Source organism: Artibeus jamaicensis, unplaced genomic scaffold (genome assembly GCF_021234435.1).
Source record: "Artibeus jamaicensis isolate MK-2021 breed Jamaican fruit bat unplaced genomic scaffold, CSHL_Jam_final scaffold_1964, whole genome shotgun sequence".
Taxonomy (NCBI): domain Eukaryota; kingdom Metazoa; phylum Chordata; class Mammalia; order Chiroptera; family Phyllostomidae; genus Artibeus; species Artibeus jamaicensis.
In genome coordinates, this window is record NW_026522030.1 from 32,706,311 (window position 1) to 32,726,341 (window position 20,031).

Sequence of the window (20,031 nt, forward strand, 5' to 3'; positions counted from 1 at the left end):
TGTGCCCTGTGCATGGTGAGTGTTGAATAAATGGTCTTTCAAGTTGAATGTTTATTGCTGCAAATGAGACCAATGGGAGTTGACTCTCCTAAGGACTCTTAAGCTTTGCCTGGCAAATATCTCAGTTTGCGCCACAGCCACAGAGTCGGCCCCAAGCCCAGCCACCACCGGAATGTGGACAACTGCTGGACGTGGGGCAGTAGGTAAGAAGTTAACCAGGAGGGGGAGCAGGGGGACTATCGGATTTCATGTGCAGCTCATGGTGGCTCAGTAGCATCGCCTTTTGATATTCTATAGTTCCAACACGTGTAAGATGAAGCCAAAATGCTTCCACATAGAACAAGCAGGGCACCGAGGCCTGGTTCCTAGGATACCTACCTTATCAGCCTCTTCCCTGTACCTCCCCACAGTACCTGCCGCCCCTCACACCCAAGCTCCGGCCAAAATGAAATGTGATCTAAACAATGCCATTGCCTGTCACACACCTGAAGCTTTGCCAGCCTTCTCCCTTAGAATGTCTTGTGCCGCTTCAATTTTCTTGTGCACAGGCCAACTTCTATTCCTTAAGGGTTGACTCAAGGGTCTCACCTCCTGTGGAGGGATGCTCTAGGTTCCCCAGATAATTACACTCTTTTCCCACTGCACCCTCTGTGTTGTGGGCACGCTTCCATCGAAGGCCTGACCACAGTGTGCCATGATTATCAGCTTCCATGGCTGTCTGCCCTCTAGATTGCTAAGTCCCAAGTACACGTGTAGTGTTGACTGAAGGAACAAAGGAATAAACACACTGCCTTCAAGTTCACGTCTTTTGCTTAAATCCACTTCTGTAACTTTCTCACTACTCTGGGCTTTTATCATTTCCATTTTACATAGAAAACGTTTGCTCATAGAACTAACATCACTTGCCCAAATGTTCACTGTAAATGAAAGAGAATTTGTTTTTCTGACTGCAGGCCCAGAGACGTCCATGGACATGAACTACCTCAATCTCCAAAGCCACCCTGCAAAACTAAATAAACAGGGACACAGTGACTCGAGCTTATGAATCTTATATAGTACATAGTGGATTGGTTTCTCTGAACACATTATGTCTTAGGCCTCTACATCTCAGGTCTTCCCATTCGACCAAGCTGTCTCCATATTGCACACTCGTGGATATGCCTGGGTTCTCAGAAAGCAGATTTTCCTCCAGATGTTGTTTAGAGTCAGGCTGACCAAGCCACTGTTGAGTAGACAGAGTGAAATGTACTAATGAACTTGCTTCATGCTCCACTCTTGAATTCTACTCTGTCCAACTGGGACAGGAACTAGGAGAGGTCAAGTGCTGCCCACTGCTGAGCCTGGACTGGGTCAAAGCCAAGTGTCTTCCAGGCCAGTTTCAGGAGGTTGTTATTATCACCCAGGCATCACAGAAAGCTCATTAGGTTCACCCCGAAGGAGACCTTATACTTAGTGTTCCAAATGTGTTACTTTTACATAACCTTTTCAAGTTTACAAAGTAAGTGTCAAATCTCACCTGAGCTCTACAACAATCCAGTCAGACAGGGCAGACACTGCTCACAGTGAACAACTGCACACTGCACAGGCTGATCTAGGGTCTGGACACGAAGTCGTTGTTCTTTCCTCTGTCTCATAAAGGATCACTGTCAGGGGAGAGAGGAGGACTGGCTGGCCCACTCCTGCATCCTCAGCAGGATGCTGAGAACAGAATCTCCCAAAGCAGAACTACCTAAGAGAAACAGCCATCCCACACGACTGCCAGCAAGCAATTACTCTCAATGTGTACCTGACTGTTTACATTGGGAAGCTAGACAATTAATGACATTTTCATCTCCTCTTGCCCAACAGGAAATGCTAATATTAATACTGCAATATGTATTCAAGAGAGTATTTTAAATTAAAAATGATGAGGTTTGTGAAAACTAGAAACTAAAAAGCTAGACATACAGGTTAGAAGCCTTGAGGCAGATATCAACAAGCCAGGTAATTAGGCGGCCGCCAGACTCCACTGTAGCCAGAAGCCAGCCTTCCACCCTGAGAAGCAGGCTGTGTTTCCCAACAGATGGTAGCTGGAATCCCAAAAGTCTCTTTTTGTTGGAAAATAGGAAGAAGGATTTTTTTCCCCCCAGTGACAATTTCTGATTCTTTGGTACACCCACAAGTTATCAAGTGCAGGAAATTTAAGCTAGAGCCACTAATTTGCTATTTATTATAACAACACTGCCTGGTGTTTATACAGCACATTCCATCCTGCGATCTCCAAGAATGTTATGATCCTTCCCACTGAAACAGATGGAGAAACTAAGGCACGCAAGACCACCCACAGTTACCCCGAGGCTCCAAGAGCAGAAGCCATCTCACTCATCACTCGGCCCATATCCTTCTGCCAGGACTGAGTCACCATTTGGTTTCATAACAAGACACAAGAACCAGAGAATGGTGGGCTTCCTCCAGCACAGGAGCTCACGTCTTGGAAGAGGTGTGTGTGTAGGAAATGCCCTGAACCCAGCGCGCAACTTGACCTATAACCTGAGAAACAGGCCTGACTGAGCCTATTGACAACAGCCAGCTGGTAGGGTGCCAGGGAATTAGTAAGGCCATCCTTTGAGTTTCCCCACCCCGAGTCTAAATTGTCGTCTTTAATGTTTTATCCCGAGCTTCCATTTCTTTCAAATCACAAGTCTTATGGGGAGAAATAATGCTTGAAGCTATTACTGATCTTTTATAACTTGTGGATAAAGGCTTTGAGAGTCCATCTCAGATTTGCTGAGGAAGAGGATGTGAAGATCCTGAGAACAAAAAGATGTAAAGACGCAGGAGAGAGAGCAGATGTCCAAGAGGCAGGCCACCAAGGAGAAAAAACAGCATCTCCGCTGCCGTTCTAACGGCATCTCCTGCTCCAAGTTCTAACACATTTTATCTTCCTTTTTAATTGATTTTCAGGCAGCTGTGCCTTCTAGCTAGCATTCCAATATATCTAGATAGCTGGTACCTTAAATTATACACAACTCTTTCTATAAATCTCAAGTTTTGTAGAAGGTAAGTTTGAGTTCTATTTTGTCCATGGATCTAGAATTATTTCAGAGAAACATTTGAATGGTATTAATACCTGCTCAACTGTGTGGTGAGATGTGGAAAGCCCACCCAGAGTTTACAGTGCGGTGGGAAATGACCTGGAAAGTGACTTGAGGACAGGCCTGTGTTTGGGGATATAACCGGTCTGGGCAGAAGTTTCCTAGCCCCGGAGCCCTGGGCAGGTTTCCTCATCTGGTGGCTCCTCCCTGACCTCCCTGTAAAATGAGGGCAATAACATCCACTCACTCCACAAGTCATCAACGGGATTAAAGCAGGTAATATAGTGAAGGGCTTAGTAAATGGCTGAGCCAGGAGAGTCAAGGATTTATGCTGAGATTTACAAAGAATACCAAAGCCAGAACTCAAACGTATGTTAACTAGGAGGTAATGCAGAAGGCAACTGGGACAGATGTGATCCAAGTGCCACCAAAGATGACTATTTTGCATGTAGAGTGCGTTTGATAGGCAGCCATCCTGATGAATGACTAAAGGGTTGGAGGAAATGCTGTGCAGCAGTGAAGAGGGTGCAGCCTGGAAGCTTTAGCTCCTGCCTGTGCCTTGAGCACGCCACTTTATACTCAGGGTCTTTGTTCTCTCATCTGCAAAATGGGTACACGGATAGCATTACCGAACTCAAAGGCTTTCCAGAAGCATCAAATTGAGTTAGTAGACACCTTCTCAATAAGAACGATAGTGTCTTGGAGGGTGGAAAAAATCTTACACATTAGAATGGTTTGCATCCCTTTAAAACTTAACCATCTCACAAAAACTCATTCCTTAGTATTTCATTTTTCTCATTATGGAAAAATTAAATTAAAATTTTCTCCTGAGGAAGACAATAACGAAAGAAAAAGTTGAGAAACACAGAATTATTATCTATAAAGCAGGGCCTTGTCATATGATAAGCATGCAAGTATTTATTTTGATTTTTATTCTCATTTTAGTAGCAGCAGTAGTATCTTGGCTGTGATTAAGTATTAATAATTGAGTTAATTATAAGCTACAGTTTAAAGCTAAAGTTTAAATGTTTTAAGCTATTTAGAATGACTTAAATCATTAAAAATGACTTCAGAGCGTGGGTCTTGCTTGGTGAGAGGGGATTTAAAGAGTGGGAGAAAGGAAGCTAACTTTTCCACCATGCCTGAAAGTTCCAGCCTAAATAATGTTAACCTTTCTTAATTGCTACTTCTTATCCTCCTACGTTTTCTATTTGTCAGAAAGAAGAAAAATAAACCCACAAGAGAGCACGGTGCAGTGAAAACAGCACATGAGAGGTTACCTAGCCTCTCTGGGTCTGTGTCCCGAAAAGGAGTCAATTTTCTTCACAGGTTTGTCAGGAGCATGAAATGGCGGGACGGCCCTGCATCCCACAGTGCTGCGGTCAGAGAGTCATGGGAGCCTGACAAACATTAGATTTCCTTCAAGTTATGTATTTTGAATTACCCTGAACCATACAGTGGACGTTTTCATTAGGGTGCAGTCGATATTTCGTGTAGAACATAAAATATCTCCAACCCACTTTAAAGAAAGACGGAAGGGAGGGAGGGAGGGAGAAAGAGGGGAGATGGGGACAGAGAGAGAAAGAAACTTCATAGTTCAGATAGGATATGCAAATAGATAGCATTTCAGAGATGTGGAGGCACTCACTACTAGGTAAAATCTCAGTGTGCTTTCTCATAATTTTACTTTCTCCCTGGTAAGCGCTGCACAGACCTTGTCTCCAATCGAGAAAGCCCTAGAACAAAAGAGTAGGACAGCTTTTCAGACCACACCCCCACGTGCTGGATCCATTTGGCTGCTGGAAGCTTCCATGGAGTATGTACGTATATTTCCCTTCCCCTTCCGTTTTCCTGAGGTCTGAATCCACTGCATGGGTGCAGCCAAACTCTCACCTCACTCTCATTTCACTCTCGGTAATAGTGAATTCTGGAAAGCAAGCATTTTAAGTGTAACAAATTACCATTGTAACAGCTACAATTATGAGTAAATTTGATCTTGAAAGAAGCCATGGCACTGGAATCCAGTAACTTTGTAGCAAAGGTACCCTTCCAATAAGGATGAAGTACCACAGTATTTTCTTGAGCTTCCTCTAACACAGGAGTAGGAGAGGGAGATCTTCAAGGATGCACTTACCCCCCTCCCAGGAGGTTCATTAAGCAACGTGGGTGCTCATAAATTCATAAGCAACATCAAAGTTTACCAACACAGAGATAGATTATTGATGTTATTTGTGACTGATATTATGTTATTAAAGTGACTGATGAACCTCATCTGAACAATAATGCACCTTTTTTCTTTTGAGAAAAAGAAACTTTTGCAGAATTTTTCTTTTGAAAAATGCTTCCCTGACAATGACCTCACTGTCCATGTACAAACTCTGACTGAGAAGGAAAACAGGCCTGTTTCTAGAAGCAAAATATCAGGTATGTTGCAAAATCGCTTGTTTTTTTATACGTTACCATGTACTGTTCAGCCACACAATGACCAATTATTAACCTATTCAGATGGCCTTTAATTCTTGCTAGAAGTTTATCAGTTTAATATCTTCCCATGTAATGCTGAACACAGAGTTTTCTCTAATATTAATAGCATTTCCTTCTCTATTCTTAGCTCAAAGAAGGGAGGGAAGCTTATCCCATAGGACTTTACTAGCACTACTAAAATTCCATCTCTGCCCTGAATTCATACAATAGTGACAAAAAAACCACACTTTTCCCCTTTCACTAAGGTCTGATTATTCTAACTACAGTATCAAAAGGGTAAGTATTTGAGAGATCCTTAATACATTCTGTTGCATAATTGAGTAAATAAAAAAGATAAGTACTTTCTTTTCTTGCTATCTCCAACACAATTATAATTATGCATATACACATGCCTGCATGCATGTAAATAAAACTACCAAATTGTTTCTCCTTTCACGGAAAATGTAGGAAGAAGAGACAAGCAGGTTTCATCTGACGAGGTACCTGGCAGCAACCTCTTACATTTGGCACCGGTCTCTGGTCCACACAAAAGCACAATCCTATGGTGCAATTCATCATCTCATCAGTCCCTCGGCTAACTAAACCCTGCATCAACCTGACTTACTGCAACGCAGCCTGACCTGGAGTAACCACAGTCACATAGCAACCTGATACAATATTTACTGGTGACCTGTTGCTGTTTTCTGGAACCCCCCTCGCCCACATCCCTTTTCCCCATTCTCCCTTGGGTTGCTTCTTCACCATCAAATCTTTATCTGCAGTGCTCAGGACATATGGGTGGATTATATATACTTGCTTCTGAGATAATATAGGAAGGTAAAATGTCTCTCCTGCCCAGGAAAGGAAAATGCTCCAAACCCACCAGAAAAACAAGATCACCTATGTGACAGACATTTTAGACAATGAAATTCAGTTAACGATATTTTTCTCAGGTTTTCCAAAGTCAAAATGCAGAATTTATTACAATGCATACTGACAACCTGGATTTACAAGCTGCAAATTTCATAGCAGGGAAATACCTAAACCATTTTCTTCTAAATCATATAGTTCATTCTTCTAGCAACCCCTGATTATGTATTTGCTGTGTGTCTGGTAGTTGACAGACAATTTACAAATTAACATACCAAAGGCTGAACAGTGCAAATCCACTTTAATAGCAGACTTAAAAACATAATCCATTCAGTTTAATGCAGCTTTACTCATAATCAACCCAAACCAGATATAACCCAAACTGGTGAACAGACAAACTGTGGCATATCCATACAAGAGAATACCACTGGGTGATAAAAAGAAACCAGCTACTGACAAACACAACCTCATGGATGAAATCTCAAATGCACTATGCTAAGTGAAAGAATGCAGACTCAAACGGCTACATATTTCTATTATTCCATTCATAGGACATTCTACAAAAGGCAAAACCATAAGGACTGAAAACAGATCAGTGGTTATCAGAGGCTGGGCCTGGGGGGAGGGTTGACGATGAAGGAGCCCAGAACTTTCCATGGCGATGAAATTGTTTGATGCCTTGATCGTGGCGGGGGTTACACACTAACTGAACTGTACATCATAAAGGACAAATTTTACTCTGTGTATATTATACCTTAAGCAACAAACTAAGCCCTTCAAAGCTAGTTTATGGCAGAAAAAGTAAAACAGTGACTGCCTCTGGGTGGAGAAGACCAACTGGGAAGGGGCTTGAGGGACCCTTGAGGGAGATGGGAGTGATCTGTATCTTGAAAGCAGTCCCATGTGTGTGCGTTTGTCAAAACTCAAGGACTATATGTTTTACACGTGTGAGTTTTGTTCTATGTGAATTTTACACCAAAAGAAAACACTGAGAACAAATGCATTAATGACACACATGTCATTAATAGAGAGAGGGAGAGGGAATGGACTGATGTCTGTAATTTGGCTTGAAATGCAACAAGAAATTAGATGGATTAATAGGTGAATAAAGATTGGTGGATTCACAGATATGTAATCAAGGAAGTATGTAAATGTTAATGGTAGGCTCTAGGTGGTAAGTACTGTGGTATTCACTTTCAGTTCCTAAATTTGGCTATATGTTTGAGAACTATTTTAATGAAATGCTGAGGAAATCAAATATAATTAAAATATATACAAAATACAATGAAGATTTCAGAGTACTTAATAAAAACCATATGCCCTTAACTCTTTAGAAAGGTGCAAGGTATCATCGTCCTATGACTATCCTTTTCCAGTCATATCACATTTTATTCAGACTGAAAGCTTGGAAATTACCCACAAATGCAGAGCTGTGCCTACCACTTCGTAGGGTTTGTTCAGCTACCAGCCTGAACCAGACACACCAGGTTGTGCACGGGCCACCGTATCCACTGCTCATGAGAGAAGGCGGCCCCCCACCGAATGGCTTCGTGCTGTGTTAACTCACAGTGCAGGTGCTGGAACTGGCACATAGGGGGCGCTATCTGCATTGCCAGTGGCGTAATCTCAGTGTTCCCCAAGGTCTGAGCTTTCGTCTTGAAGTCAGAAAGAGCCAGCTTTGTGTACAGATGACTCATCTCGTTATCTTCTCTGGGGACTATACATGGAGCCTTTGCCCTCTGGGGTAATAAAGCCCTCTCTGAATCAGTGCCAGGCTGGACTTCCGACCCTGCAATAATCAGTTAATACTAACTACTGGTTAGAACTTATGCCTATGGAGTTGGAATGTTCTCTGGTGAAGGGGCACCACTACAATGGCCCCACTTACAGTAGTTCCGGAATCTACAGATCTTCAAATCGTGTTGCTCTGCCCATAAGCATTCAATCTGAAAGCTGACTGCCAGTCAGAAGGCTGCTAAATAGATGCTTTCATTTAAAATGTCCTTGGTGTGGCAGCTCCCAGCTTAGCTGTAGTGCCTCTCCCCACGCCCGTCTCCAACTCACACACCCCATTATAGAGGTCTGAGGGTCAGGTTGGCTTTGTCTCTTGGAATCAAGGACAGTGTAAGTAGAGCGTGGTGACTACAGTTAACAATACTGTATTGCATATTTAAAAGTTGTCAAGAGTAGATCTTAAAAGTTCTCATCACGAGAAATAAATTTTAACTACATACGATGATGGGTATTAACTAGAACTCATTGTGGTGATCATTTTGTAAGCTATACAAATATCGAATCATTATTGTACACCTGAAAGTAATATGATGTTATAGTTCATCGTAGTTCAATTTAAAAAGACAAGAAGAGGAGAAAGAGGAAGAGGAGGAAGAAGAAGAGCAGGAGGAGGAAGGACAGGAAGAGGAGAGTGAGGGGGGAAGAGGAGGAGAAGGGGAGGAAAGGAAGGGGAAGAGGAGGAAGAAATGGTAGCAGCAGTAGTAGTTAAGGAGATGTCCTACAAGAGGTTGAAAGTCTGTCTTTCTACCAAACGACAAAGAAGCAATTTCCATGGGTGAGGAGCACTTAACAGCTGGATTACGGATACTGTTATATGCTTGGAAGCCAATCTAAATGTCCCAACATTCACATGTGATAAAATAAATGACGATTATTCCGTACAGGTTCCTTCTTGCTGATAATGCCTCCAAGGAGTACTTCACAGTGTAGGGAACGTGGGAACCCTCCTGACTTCCTATTGTTGTAGGATCCTAGGACTTGGGTCAGTCTTCTCCCTCAGCCATGCCTCACCACCTGTTCCAATGTCCCAGCACCGGTATGTTTTTTCCTAATTCTTATCTCAAAATGATTTAGGTATAAATTAGGGTTATCAGACTTACCAATAACACAGGATACTCAGTTAAATTTGTATTTCACAAAAACAAATAATATCTTATAAATTGTCCCATGCAGTATTTGGGACATGCTTGTACTAAACCTTCATTCTTTTATCTCACAGTCATGGGTATAACTATAAACTTGAGATATGTTAGTGAAAAGCTTTTTAAAAAATGTTAATTGATACCTTTAAAAGTCTCGGCTTTACAGTGTTGCTAACCCTGGGTATAGGTATAGAAACTAATTATCAATAAAGACACTGAAACTGTTAAAGATTCTTCCTCCCTTGGTTCAGCCATCAGTTCAAATGGCGACAAGAAGCCAAGAAGAAGAGAGGAAGCTGACACTAGGAAAGGCAGCGATGGATCAGGGAAGTTCAGGAATCAGGGAAGAATCAGGGAAGTTCAAGAGCGAAGATGTGGCATTAGAGACCAGGGCTAAGACCATCCACACCCTCCCATTCCCAGTCATGACACAGAGACGTGGAAGTTGGGTGGTGAGGAAGAAGGCTGATAAAAAATTTACTTGAAACGTGGTATTGGAGGAGAGCTCTATGGATACACCAGAAAGACAAACGAGTGGGTTTTTGAGTAAATGGAGCCTGAACTTTGCTAGAGGCAGAAATGACAAAACCAAAGCTGCCCTACTTCGGGCACAGCATCGTGAGAAGGCAGGGTTCTTCGGAAAACAGTGATGCTGGAGACAACAGAAGACAGTAAGAAGAGAGGAAGACCACATGTGAGATGAACTGATTCCATAAAAGAAGTCACAGGCAGGAGTCCGCAGGAGCTGAGCAGGGCCGCTGTGGACGGCAACCTGGACATCGCCCGTTCACAGGGTCACCAAAAATCAGAACAAACTGAACATCACATAACACACCTAGGAACTGAGGCTGAACAAAGTTTCGGTATTTTTTGCTTTGGGCCTGGACTTTACATTTGACTAGGTGGTAAGATCTGTGAGGGCAATGACTAGGTTTGCTTTTTTATTAGCCTTATCAGCTGGTGGCTAGCTCGGTACCTTATATATGCAGTAAACATTCGAAATTATCCAAGGAGAAAGCCAGCAAATGAATGTTGAATTCCAGATCTCTCTCTCGTGCTACTTCATTCCTGGGAGATTTTAGTTTTCCCTACTTTAAGGAATGAATCCATTTTCTCCCCAATCCTTCAAGAAAGTCTCCATTTTTATCATTTTCTCTCTGTGGATAAACAGGTTGAAAAAGGGCTTCTGGCTGGTCCAAGGGATGAGTCTGCAAAGCACGTCCACACCTTAAGGGACATTATTGTAAGATTCCATTGAGAGCAAACTGGGCCCAGCAGAAGTGCCCCCAGGACACTGTCCGGTTTACCCACCCTCTCACTCAGAGCTCTTTTGTACTTTTTTTTTTGGAGGGGGGGGAGGAAAGATGGCAACCTGACAAACTCAGACATGAAAATGCTTGCTTAACTTTGCCAATGGATTAAAAAATCTATACATATCCACTAAAAACTCTCATTAGTTGGGTCCATCTCTGATCCCATCTGACTTTAGTTCTGGCCTCCTCTGTGTCCCACTTCCACCAGCATCCCCACCCTCCAACTGTATTTCTACTTTCTAATTTCCACAGCCAGGCCTTTTGTTGCTCTGTTGTTTCTGAAAAACTTTTTTTTGCTATTCAGAACTGCCTTCTGGAATTCATGCACATCAGTAATAGTAATTACGGGTGTCATTACCAACTCCTGTGTCTGTGAGAGGCATGTACTGTGAAAACAAGGCAGCAATATTACTTGTTCCCTATTTATCACGAGCATTGCTGAGTCGGTAAAGTCTGTATCTGTTTCAAGAACGACCAGGTTAACCTCAAGTCTAACTGCAAAACCGGCTCTCTCAGGCAAAACGGCGTCTAGAGGGAGAACTGAATATACATACAACTTACATTCTAAGTTGTAGGCAGAAGGTACAAGAAGGAAGTTTGAAAAGACAGGAGAACAGAGAATGTAAAAAGGGCACATCTGCTGGGCAACTTGGACCAACAGTAAAATTGCAAGTGACATTGGTTCGGGATGAGAATTAATGGATTGCAAGAAACATTAAGAAATAGTTCACCGGCCCCATGGTTTTATAAGTGAAGTAAGCCCAATGAGGAGTGAAGCCGAGACCAGAATCCAAGCATCCAGTCCAGTATGTACGTCTTTCATTGGGTCACGCAGTGTCTCTCCAGCTGGCTGCTCCCATGTCCTCACACAAACGAGACAGTACTGCGCATGTCACCACAGAATGACTTATGTTCAAAGGGAATTAAGAGAAAACTATAGTTGCTAGTTTCATTATTGCCTTCATCATTTAATCTCCTATAAAATTATTTTTAAAAATATCACTCATTTGTTTATTAATTCACTCATGCCTCTACTGGAGGTCTTCTATGGCTCAGATACTACTCAAAGTCAAGGCAATACCACAGTTAACAGGATTTGTGGAGCTCTGGCCCCTAGTGAGTGTAGATCCTGGGTGGGAAAGACGAACAACAACCAAATAAAGACACACTGTGGCTCTGAATTCAGACAGGCAACCAAGATAAAAGTAACATGTTAAAGTAGCTGGGCAGATGACATGAAGGTTCTGTTTTAGTTAGCAAAGGTGACTGTAGAAGTTTCTTTAAAGGATGTGACATGTGCTTTGATGGGTGATGACTGAGACGATATCTACCCTTCAAAAACCAAAGGAAGTACAATACATTCCAGGCAAAGAGAACACAGGAAAAAAATTAGTTTCAAGAGATAGAAAGAGACCACTGTGGCTGAGTGAAATAAGCAAAATGGAGGGAATCAGACTAAATAAAGGAGATAGGAAAAGGCCAGGTCGTGTTGGCCCCAGAATATCATTAAGAAAAAAATGGATTTTCTACTTTAAAGTCAATGGAAAGCCATTGAAAGACTTGATCTTTTTATATGGTAAGAAGCTCACTCTGTGTGCAGAATTGCCGTGCAGAGGAAATGCAGGCAGCTGCTGCAGATGAGGTCAGAGTTGACGGCGGATTAACCAGGCTGGTGGCTGAGCCGGACAAGAAGGTCCGCAGATTCACAGCTTTGAGATAAAGTTTGTGGTGAACCCAGCAGGATCTCTTGCTGGTTCCACGTGGAGAAATAAGGAAGAGGGTGAGAATCAAGGCTTCAAAGGGTTCTAATCTTGGCTTCAGCAATTGGATAAATCATAGTACTTTTTATGGGGAAGGAAAAGGCTTGATGGCCAGGGTGATAAATAGAAAATGGAAAGTATTGTATACCTCTTGTTTTGTTATAGATGCTTACTAGACATCTGATTAGAGAAAGTAAGGTATGCGAGAGAAGGAGGCACAAATTTAAAGCAAGGACACCAGGAAAATGGTGAGCCCTGGGCTTTCCAACCTTTACAGGTGAGGCGGAGGAGGTGCCATCAACGAAGACAAAAGGTGCAAGAGAGGCAGGAAAAAAAAATGGGAGAATGTGGTCTCAGAAAATGGAGAGAGTCATTTTTTAAGAACAAAATGACCGACCGACCACCATGTCAAGTAAAAGGTAGAGTCAGGTGAGAAAGAGTTGTATCCACTGGATTTGAGATACCAAAGCACTGTTGACATCAACAAAAGCAGTTAAATTACAAATAGTTTTGTAAAAAATCATATGGTGTGGAAAGGTAATTAAGAGTTTTTAAATGTGCTTGCATATCCTTCCAAACCTGTCCTGCATACAACCACACATATATACATAGGTTTTTTAAACATAAATGGGAACACATATGTTCTTTTTATATTGCTTTTTTTACTTTACATGTTATTTTAGACACCTTTCTTATTGGTGTGTATAGGTTTATAACATCATTTTAATAATAGCCACTTACTATTTTGTTTTAAGAATTTAACCTATACTTTTGATCTTTACATATATGTAATTCATTTGACTATACTATGGCATATATTGCTCTAAGCCCATGCATGAACAATTATAAGTCAAATGGAAGAAGACTCGACTGACAGACTAGTTAAGTGCTCACCCTTCAGAGACCACAGCAGGAACCAAAATCCAAAAGTTCTTTCCGCTGCGCTGTACTGTCTCCTTTCATGTTGTAAGAATTGACTGACATTTGGCAGAATTGGGCAGAGAAACAAAGCCCACAACATTATTAACAAATCAGACCTTTTGAATGCTGATGCTTTAATTGGCTTTCTTATTTACCCTTGCATTAATTACAATAAATACATGAATCAGTATAATGTCTCTTCAAAATGAGGCAACACGGTTTTGGGTTTTGTTGTTGCTGTTTTTTTTATCCTTTGCTGTTCTCACTTATTCACTAGGTTTACTTACTTATTTTATTCTAATTTCCCTAAAGGTTCAATAGGACCTGTGGTTCCAAAATTCCCTTCTTAAGACCTGCTGAATGTTTGTATTCCTCCAAAACTCAGACACTGAAACCTAACCCCTCATGGGATGGTATGGGAGGCGGGGCTTTCGTGGTGATTGGGTCATGAGCGTGGAGCCCCCTTGAATGGGATCGGAGCTCCCCTGCTCCTTCCACCGTGGAAATTTGAACCACAAAAACCACCACCTGCATGCGAACCAGGAAGCAGGTGCTCACCAGATACCAAATCAGCCAGCGACTTGCTCTTGCACTTCCTAGACTCCAAATTTATGAGAAATAAACTCCTGTTGTTTACAAACCACTCAGTGTATGGTTTTCTGTTGTAAGTAATCCAAAGGAACACAAACCCTATCTAGAAATTTAGAATGTTGTCACTACCCTACATTTTCTAGATCTAGCACCTACTTCTTTATACTTTGACACCTTAAAGGTATTAAATAAACTAAACAAATAACAAAGCTTTTACATGTAGCACCTTTCCTTCAAGTGGCCAAAGTAACATGTAAAACCCATAATCTCTCCCTCCCCCATGGAATCCCTCTTCTTCTTTTCCCATGGCCACTTGTCCTTGGACTTCATCCTGTCTCCTCCGACCTTCACTCTCGGTTAAGACTGTCTCAGCGCAGTGACAGGTGTCAGTGGAAAACTGGACAAAACATTAAAAAAAGGTTGCAAGGAGCTCCTCCACCTTCTCTTTACCCACAGCAGCTTTCATTTCAGAACTTAAATAACCTGAGCCTATTATTTTCTCCTACATGACATCTGTACTTCAGTTGGGAGACTAGGCCCCAGAGAAGGGTCACATCTGGGCCCCTCCAAACAGGTGACAGGTAAAGGGAGGACCAAGGAAAGGTACGCAAGTGCTGACATCCGCTTCCTGCATCTTCCTTTCTCCCGACACAGCCACCTCAAGGGGCACAAACCGGGATTCCCCTCAGATGTGTTTTCTTAAGTCCACACAAATATTTTAAAATTTTCTAATTACTCATAACACTTAAAATTGGGCAATGTTCTGTAAAAACCCACATGTGCCGGTTCTTTTGAGTGGGGAACGCTGATTCAGCCTGCCCGCAGGACGACAACAGGGACAGCTGAGTGGCATCTCTCCCTTCACACCCATGAAAGGCGCTGTACTCTCCCATGTGCCCAGCTATTTTGTATCTGCCCCATGTCACTCATTCTTGTTATCCACACCCTCACTGTGGGCATGTGGGTTTATTACCTTTCAAAATGAAGTAGTGCTAAGAGCTCTCTACTAAAGATTTGGCAACCTTTCCAAAGTAGCTGAGAATTTTTTTAAAAATTCATTACTGACTATAAGGGATTTGAGTCACGACCCAAACTTTCCCATCAGATAACCCAGCAGTGGACCAATGGACTCTGGTTTTGGACAACTGGGAGGTTGGGAACTAGACAGAAACAAAGGGGAGGTGAAGACAGTGGTGGAACCCGCACCTCCTCCTATCCCTCCCACACCCCTAGCTATCTCGCTACCACAAACATATCAAAAGTTGCTAACTTATGGCTAAAATGCTTCACCCAGTCATCTATGCATTCAAGTGGGGTTTTTGAAGATCCAGAAATCCTATCAAAAGCTAAAGACAGAAAATTGTAATAGGTGCATTTCATAGCTGGTAAAAAGGGGGTAAAGAGAGACTGGAACAAAAGAGACTCTCCCATCCAGCCCCTCGGCCACCATGGCCATGTTCTTTCTGCTCGTCATCAGCTCCAAGCCCACACTGCTTCCAGAAGAATTTGAGGTATGTGGTAACTACTTTCGTTTACCGGTGCAGTGCTGAGAGGCAAGTGTACACTCACCCAGTGATGACATACATAGAACACAAAGCCTCAGGTGCCTGCCTGGGGCAACACAGCCTCTCTCATCCCTCAACACACCAGGGTCCTCCCAGGGGCTGGATGAGCATAAGCCCTGGAATGTTACATTATAAAACCGCACTTCACAAAACAAAGTCCAACCATTAAGCTTTTATCACATTAAAACCGAAGAGCAGAAAATTAACCTGCTGAAGAAAGCAGCCCCCAGGAGCACAGGCTGGAATGAGGGCAGGTGGGGTGAGAGGAAGTCAGGGCGAAACAGAATTTGCAGCTGCATCCGGCCAAGCGGAACTGGATTAGTATAAAAGCATGGCTGCAACTCCTGCACGGGAGCCAGGGAAGACTGTCTGAGCATTTGTGTCCAACTAGATAAGGCTTCTTTACCTCCAAAGGTCCAAATGGCTTATCTCGGTGTTAAGAAAAAGAAATGAACTAATGTACTGGTTGTCTCCACAGATCAATCAGCAGTGGAGGATGAAATCATTCTGAAATTACAAAGTGAATTCATGGGGATCTGCCTGATAAGAAGTGGATTTGCACAACTTTTCAGGAACACGACTGCTTTGTAAAGTGAAGTACTCCCGTACTCCGTCCATCCCACGTCCTTCACTCCTGAGGCAAAAAGGGAAACCCCAGTCATCTGAAAATCAAATCTTTGGCACAATAGGTAGTAACCTGGACTAGTGAGGAACTTGAACTTCCCTTTCTTCTTTCACAAGTCTGATTTCCTCTGATCCTGATAACTACCTCCACTTCTCTCACTTCTCTCCTCCTGTTCTTTTTCTACACCCCTTTATTTGTCATTCCACAAATGTTCTGCCTTAAAATTCTCTGTAGAGGAAAAGGTTTATGTATAAATGTAACAAACAGGCCATAGCTGCGGCAGTTAAAGCCGTGCAGGTAATTCTGACCCACACATACTGAGGGATAATTGCTACTCGAGGAGAACAAGTGAGGGGCTTCAAATATTTACAGAGCTGTTACACCTAAGCCTGGATAGCAAAAGTGGATCCAATGGATAGAAGATACAGGCAGATTATAACTCAACGAGTTAAATCTCTTGCATTATAGAAATGTTTGCCTTGTCTGGTACGGTACACTTTGTCACTGGCCGCGCTTGCCAGACCTGAAAAAAATTCCTGTTAGGCATGTGATGGAGAGTATGCTAGCACTGGATAGCAAAGAGGTTATTCTAATTCTAAGGAGCCTATGATTCTGTAATAAATAATATTGTATGTACAGTTTTTTTCATAATTGGGATACACAGCCATTCCCACCCATGTGATGAGGCAAGTCGACTGAAGAAGAACTTTAAAAAGAAACAAGATAGGAGAGGCGTCCATCTGCGATCCCACAGCAGGGCATGATTCTATCCTAGATTAGGGGGAAAGCCTGTAAGTGGATTTGAAGACAGAAAATACTTTGGAAAAGAGGTTGGAAAGCCAGAACCTTCGAGATAAATCTAATGCTCAGAAGCAGCTGTGCTTATATAACTGCTCATGGATAGGACACAGGAGCCGACCTTCATGGCAGCTTCTGTTTTGTTTTGTTTTGTTTTAAAGAGCCCACTGTAATAGGATATTTAGTTGTTCTGGGTGAGAAGGATAATGAAAGAAAATCACCTCCTCCACCCCCACCCAGGTCTGCATGGGCAGCTTAAAGAGCTGTAACGAACTTCCATTCCAGAACACACAGATGGGTAACACCCTCCTCGACCAAAATGCCACAGAGCGGGTAAAGATTTCTAAACAGATTAGTGAGAGGCGTCTGAGCATATTAACTCAAGACTATTGTTTCTGGAACTTAGCTTAGGTCTCTTGGGGAAAAGTTAGTCAGGTAAAAAGAAAGATTGTATAGATAAGAAAACTGTAAGACTCACGGGGCCGACCGCTATAGTGTTGTACCAGCATTACCTGCAAAACTGTCCTCTCTGTACCAGTGATGCTATCTTCGATGCGTGTGAATCTCTGGCATCTCAGAAGCTACTCATAACATAATGTTCACATCCGGGAAGCAAGCTATTCTTGCTCTGCTGGATCATGTGCTCCATCCAATCAGCGCTTTCTTAGCAAAGGAGGGCTGCTCTTACAATGTTAGCTGTGGATTCCCTTCTTTAGGACCCTCTAAGTAAAACAAAGGTGGGGGGGGAGGAGCCATGCCATTTACTACAACAAGTAAAAGCCAGAATCTGTTTAGTGTGTGTTTTCCATTTCTTGAGAAAATGGTGACCAAAAACAGCTCCACACGTCACCAGTTTTTCCCACCAAGCCACTCCATAGGGTCCCATCCCCCTAAGTCACACACGCACACACACACACCCACGATTAAAGAAGAGGAGACCTGCCTAAGAAGCCAGTTTTCTGACACTTGCTTTACATCCCCAGTGGGTGGCTGGGAGTGAAGAACACAAAGTCAGCCTGTGGAAATTTGCAGAGTCTCAAAGTACCTGCCTATAAAACACTTAATACAATTAATTAGGAAGGGGGAAACAGTCATCTTAAAAAAGAAAACCAAGTGACCAAAGTGAAGATCACGAGTGAAAAACCAATCGACACCAGGCTCCTCCTGATCTTACTCACTGAGAAGGACACAGCCCTTCCCCGGCGTCCTGGCTAAACCTGAACCTAATCGTCTGATTCAACAGGCTAGGACATAACTGGCTTGGAATCCTCGAAGAAGTCATAGCTCATGAAAGAAAAAGAAATAAAAACAGAAGGAAGGCTGACTGAGTATACAAAGGTCACTCAGGCAAAATGAAAACTAAATGTGATCCTGGCTGAGAAAAGAGACAATTGGCAAAATTTGCATAAAATCTGTTGGTTAGATAATATTGATGTTAATATCCAGATTTCTATCAGAGCATTAACTGTGGTACTTCTGGTTATATAAAGAATGTTCCTGGGTTTAGTAAATATGCAGTGAAACATTTAAAGTTAACAGGGCATCATGTCTATAATTTGCTTCCAAGTTTTCGGAGGAAAATGTATATTCATATATATCTACACATATATATACGTATGCACACATGTGTGTGTGTAAATAGAACAGAGAGAATATAATCAAGTCAATATGGCACAATTTAAATGTCTACATTTGAGGAATCTAGGAAGAGCATATAGGGATGCTTCATAACATTTTTTGCAACTTCTCGGTAAGCAGAAAGTTTTTTCAGAATTAAAAAGGAAAAAAAAAACCCCAAGTGGGTCTCAGCTTTTTGAGGAAGGCGCTGGTGAAGGAGAAGGAACGTGGTGGACCCCATCTCCCCTGCGCCCTGCCCCCAGCACTGAGAAGCACTGTAATGTCCTGGGTCTCCCTGGAAGCTGCTGCGGGAGACCCTGCAGTGAGCTCCCGAGGGAGATACTGCTTTATCTCCAGATGTCCAGGGCCTAACACAGGACTTGACTTATACTAGGGCCTCAAGATATGGCCAATGAATGAACGAACAGATTTAATGAATAGAAATATCTGAATAGTGTGGGCAAACCCCAATCTGCGGTACTCTAGCTACAAAGTTGGTAGCATTGTGACCCTCTTATATAAATGGCTGGCTGTGAATGAGGGGCAGGAGGCATCAGAATGAAGAGTCCGATATGGTTCTTCCCTGGGTTGCTCTTTTTATTGAGGAGCAAAGGGAACTGAACATGTCCCCTAGGGCTGGCCTGAAGCGACCCTGCTCCTCTGGACTGGGTGAGGAAGGGCACACATTCCAGGCACTGCGTGTCCCAGCATCCAAGGACTCTACTGGATCCCACGTAAGCTATTCAATGTGCTGAGATAAGAAGAAATTAAGACCCAGATCCCTCAGATAACGGTAAGGATCCGATAGCTCCACATTCAGTAAATCCTTCATCAGGTGTACAGTATAGTATCTCCTTACATTCTGTTCTTACTTCCCAAACCAACTAGTGCTTGGTTTCTTCAAATTCACATTGAAGGAGGTCTGGAGTTGGAATCCTTTTAATTACTATCAAAGTTCCAGAAAGCTTCAAAAAAGTTACTTAACATAAAAAACATGACTTTGCTTCAAAAGCTTAGCTAATTCAAGGACATCATAACAGACCGCTTTTCCAAAAACATTTAATTGTGAAGAGAGATGAAGGGGGAGGAATTACAATCCACTGGCCACCAGAGTGGAAGTATTCGGGGAAGTTCCTGCAAACTACAGAAAACTGGGGCCCATGGCAGATGGGCTTTTTCTAACCACCACCAAGATGCTATTTCACAATCATGAATATTGTGTGATAATATTCCAGAAAAAAATCAAATAAGGTGAACCAAGGTAAACAACAGAGTGCAGGGCTCCAAAATGTAAAACTGATTTGCACGTTAATTCAAATAGGGACCTTGTTGCTTTAAAAAAGGAATACAAATTTTCAAGAATCTCTAGGTGGGACTTCTATGCTCACTGGCAGGGACTTGTTCACCACTTTATGTGAAAATAGGCTCCTATGGCAAACCCAAATCATAATGGGGAGAACTATCCCTCCCTCATCAGTAAATAATAAAGCAAGCCCAC

At 42.5% G+C, this 20,031-nt stretch overlaps 1 protein-coding gene across 4 annotated transcripts in view; it reads right to left on the reverse strand.

Moving 5' to 3' along the window:
- Nucleotides 1-20,031, reverse strand: part of PCSK5 (proprotein convertase subtilisin/kexin type 5) — a 419,085-nt gene that overhangs the window by 356,858 nt on the left and 42,196 nt on the right. The gene's annotated exons all lie outside the window — the stretch shown is intronic.